The sequence below is a fragment of the Rhinoraja longicauda genome, unplaced genomic scaffold (assembly GCF_053455715.1).
Source record: "Rhinoraja longicauda isolate Sanriku21f unplaced genomic scaffold, sRhiLon1.1 Scf000100, whole genome shotgun sequence".
In the NCBI taxonomy this organism is placed as follows: Eukaryota; Metazoa; Chordata; class Chondrichthyes; order Rajiformes; family Arhynchobatidae; genus Rhinoraja; species Rhinoraja longicauda.
In genome coordinates this window covers 7,501-12,500 of record NW_027601318.1, presented here as the reverse complement: position 1 = coordinate 12,500, position 5,000 = coordinate 7,501, and positions in this window count along the sequence as shown.

The following is a 5,000-nucleotide window of genomic DNA, read 5'->3' as shown; positions in this document are numbered from 1 at the left end:
CGGTGATCGGCGTGTCATAGAGGAGTCACAAAGACGGGCAAAATAGAGTGGTTGAATAAAAAATACTCACTCAATTGGCCGTGATTTAACGTAGCACACAATGATGCCAAGCCCATGCAAAGTCCAGTGGCCCAAGCAAACAAATAAGATAGATCTGGCTCGGCGTTCCTCATCTCCACATCGTCACCCAGCACGCCGACGCCCAATAACAATTCCCCCGCAAATTGTGCACCTCGAGCGGCAGTACTTTAAACGGCGCCGTCTTCGGCGTGGACGGCATGAACCAAGTCGGCAAGCATCGTCACCCAGCACACAGACGTCCACTAACAATTCCTCCCCCCTGCAAATTGCGCGCCGCGAACGGCAGTACTTTCAAGTATGCCGCCTTCGGCGGGGACATCGTGAACCAAATCGGCAGGCAGGCGTCGTCAGCCGGTCGACCGACCCCCAGTTGCATTGCCCCAACGGCCATTGTGCACTTCGAACAGAACAGTGCTTTTAAAATATTCCGCCTGCCGCGTGTACATCATGAAACAAATGGAAAGGACGAACCGGGCGTGCAACCGATGCACGGAGAGTGACAGGTCGTCAAGCAAGTCCGTGGCAATCCGTCGGCCGACTCGGCCGCGGCCAGCAGAGGCGTTTTGGCCCGGGCGCGCCGAACTTTGCGCGCCCTCGGTATGCGTAACACTAGCACATGCCTTCAAAACTCACTACAAAATAACCCCAAAGTATGCCGCCTTCCCCGTGGGCCTTGTTACCAATATCTTGCCCTGCTTCCTGATGCCCTTATGGGGTCGGCTCTGTTCTTGCAGAACCCTCAGGTGGTGCAGAGTCTGGGCCATTTTATCAATATCTTGCCCTGATTCCTGATGCCCTTATGGGGTCGGCTCTGTTCTTGCAGAACCCTGAGGTGGTGCAGAGTCTGCGCCTTGTTATCAATATCTTGCCCTGCTTCCTGAAACCCTTATGGGGTTGGTTCTGTTACAAAACCCTCAGGTGGTGCAGAGTCTGGGCCACTTTATAAATAACTCTGCCTGCATTAGGGTCAGGGTCAGGGTTAGGGTTAGGGTTAGGGTTAGGGTTAGGGTTAGGGTTAGGGTTAGGGTTAGGGTTAGGGTTAGGGTTAGGGTTAGGGTTAGGGTTAGGGTTAGGGTTAGGGTTAGGGTTAGGGTTAGGGGTAGGGGTAGGGGTAGCGGTAGGGGTAGGGGTAGGGGTAGGGGTAGTTTGAACTACTGCCGCTCCAGGCGCGCACTGTGCGTGGGTAATTTTCAGTGGGCGTCGGTGTGCTGGGTGACGATGCCGCCCAGACTCTGCACCACCTGAGGGATCTGCAAGAACAGAGCCGAACCCGCAAGGGTATCGGGAAGCAGGGCAAGATATTGATAACAAGGCCCAGACTCTGCACCACCCGAGGGTTCTGCAAGAACAGAGCCGACCCCATAAGGGTATCAGGAAGCAGGGTGAGATAGTGACACCATTTGTAAAACCGGCAAATCCCACCCAGGAAACATTGCAAAAATTGGCCTCTAATGCTGGAACGTGGGTAAAGCCAAACAAACACGACACGTTTTAAAAGAACGTTACTAAAACAGCCTGGGATATGCCCATGACAAAGGATAGGCCGAACCTCACCAGAAAAAAAGAGAGGGAGACCACGGCAGAGCTGAGGGATAAACATGAGATGGTGATAAAACCAGCAGACGAGGGGAGCAGTAGGGTTACAAATTAATGTCAATATGGGGCCTGCTCCCACTGGGTAATAGACAAAAACATAGAACAGGGTGACAGGAGAGACTGGATAGCACAGAGGATAACCCGTGAGCGAAATAATGGGGTGTATGCAGTTCAATGTAAGGAGTGTACCTTACGGTACATAGGCGAAACAGGTAAAACAGCCTCAGCGGTGATCGACGTGTCAAAGAGGAGTCACAAAGACGGGCAAAATAAAGTGGTTGATTATAGACAATAGACAATAGACAATAGGTGCAGGAGTCGGCCATTCAGCCCTTCGAGCCAGCACCGCCATTCAATGCGATCATGGCTGATCACTCTCAATCAGTACCCCGTTCCTGCCTTCTCCCCATACCCCCTCACTCCGTTATCCTTAAGAGCTCTATCCAGCTCTCTCTTGAAAGCATCCAACGAACTGGCCTCCACTGCCTTCTGAGGCAGAGAATTCCACACCTTCACCACTCTCTGACTGAAAAGGTTCTTCCTCATCTCCGTTCTAAATGGCCTACCCCTTATTCTTAAACGGTGGCCCCTTGTTCTGGACTCCCCCAACATTGGGAACATGTTTCCTGCCTCTAATGTGTCCAATCCCCTAATTATCGTATATGTTTCAATAAGATCCCCCCTCATTCTTCTAAATACCAGTGTATACAAGCCCAATCGCTCCAGCCTTTCAACATACGACCGTCCCGCCATTCCGGGAATTAACCTAGTGAACCTACGCTGCACGCCCTCCATAGCAAGAATATCCTTCCTCAAATTTGGAGACCAAAACTGCACACAGTACTCCAGGTGCGGTCTCACCAGGGCCCGCTACAACTGTAGAAGGACCTCTTTGCTCCTATACTCAACTCCTCTGGTTACGAAGGCCAACATTCCATTGGCTTTCTTCACTGCCTGCTGTACCTGCATGCTTCCTTTCATTGACTGATGCACTAGGACATCCAGATCTCGTTGAACTCCCCCTCCTCCTAACTTGACACCATTCAGACAATAATCTGCCTTTCTACTCTTACTTCCAAAGTGAATAACCTCGCACTTATCTACATTAAACTGCATCTGCCATGTATCCGCCCACTCACACAACCTGTCCAAGTCATCCTGCAGCCTTATTGCATCTTCCTCACAATTCACACTACCCTCCAGCTTAGTATCATCTGCAAATTTGCTAATGGTACTTTTAATCCCTCCGTCTAAGTCATTAATGCATATCGTAAATAGCTGGGGTCCCAGCACCGAACCTTGCGGTACCCCACTGGTCACTGCCTGCCATTCCGAGAGGGACCCATTTATACCCACTCTTTGCTTTCCGTCTGTCAACCAATTTTCTATCCATGTCAGTACCCTACCCCCAATACCACGTGCCCTAATTTTGCCCACTAATCTCCTATGTGGGAGCTTGTCGAAGGCTTTCTGAAAGTCGAGGTACACCACGTCCACTGACTCTCCCCTGTCAATTTTCCTAGTTACATCCTCAAAACATTCCAGTAGATTTGTCAAGCATGATTTCCCCTTCGTAAATCCATGCTGACTCGCAATGATCCTGTTACTGCTATCCAAATGCTCAGCAATTTCGTCTTTTCTAATTGACTCCAGCATCTTCCCCACCACTGATGTCAGACTAACTGGTCTATAATTACCCGTTTTCTCTCTCCCTCCCTTCTTAAAAAGTGGGATAACATTTGCTATCCTCCAATCCACAGGAACTGATCCTGAATCTATATAGAACATTGAAAAATGATCTCCAATGCTTCCACTATTTCTAGAGCCACCTCCTTAGGTACCCTGGGATGCAGACCATCAGGCCCTGGGGATTTATCAGCCTTCAGTCCCATCAGTCTACCCAAAACCATTTCCTGCCTAATGTGGATTTCCTTCAGTTCCTCCATCACCCTAGGTTCTCCGGCCCCTAGAACATTTGGGAGATTGTGTGTATCTTCCTCAGTGAAGACAGACCCAAAGTAACGGTTTAACTCGTCTGCCATTTCTTTGTTCCCCATAATAAATTCCCCCGTTTCTGTCTTCAAGGGACCCACATTTGCCTTGACTATTTTTTCCCTCTTCACGTACCTAAAAAAACTTTTGCTATCCTCCTTTATATTATTGGCTAGTTTACCCTCGCACCTCATCTTTTCTCCCCGCATTGCCTCTTTAGTTAACTTTTGTTGCTCTTTAAAAGAGTCCCAATCCTCTGTCTTCCCACTCTTCTTTGCTATGTTATACCTCCTCTCCTTAATTTTTATGCTGTCCCTGACTTCCCTTGTCAGCCACAGGTGTCTCTTACTCCCCTTAGAGTCTTTCCACCTCTTTGGAATAAATTGATCCTGCAACCTCTGCATTATTCCCTGGAATACCTGCCATTGCTGTTCTACCGTCTTCCCTGCTAGGGCCTCCTTCCAGTCAATTTTGGCCAGCTCCCGCCTCATGCCTCTGTAATCCCCTTTGCTATACTGTAATACAGACACTTCCGATTTTCCCTTCTACCTTTCCATTTGCAGAGTAAAACTTATCGTGTTGTGATCACTGCCTCCTAACGGCTCTTTTACCTCTAGTCCCCTTATCAGATCAGGATCATTAAAAACACTCACTCTATTGGCCGTGATTTAACCTAGCACACAGTGTTGCAAAGCCCATGCAAAGTCCAGTGGGCCAAGCAAACAAATAAGATAGATCTGGCTCGGCGTTCCACATCTCCACATCGTCACCCAGCACGCCGACGCCCATTAACAATTCCCCCGCAAATTGTGCACCTCGAGCGGCAGTACTTTAAACGGCGCCGTCTTCGGCGTGGACGGCATGAACCAAGTCGGCAAGCATCGTCACCTAGCACACAGACGTGCACTAACAATTCCTCCCCCCGCAAATTGCGCGCCGCGAACGGCGGTACTTTCAAGTATGCCGCCTTCGGCGGGGACATCGTGAACCAAATCGGCAGGCAGGCGTCGTCAGCCGGTCGACCGACCCCCAGCTGCATTTCCCCAACGGACATTGTGCACTTCGTACAGAACAGTGCTTTTAAAATATTCCGCCTGCCGCGTGGACATCATGAACCAAATGAGCAGGCAGGCATCATATCATATCATATCATACACATACAGCCGGAAACAGGCCTTTTCGGCCCTCCAAGTCCGTGCCGCCCAGCGATCCCCGTACATTAACATTATCCTATACCCACTAGGGACAGTCAGCCCCCAGCACAACGACGCCCCCGCTAACAATTCCCCACGCACATGGTGCGCTCGAGCTGCAGCACTTTAAAGTACGCC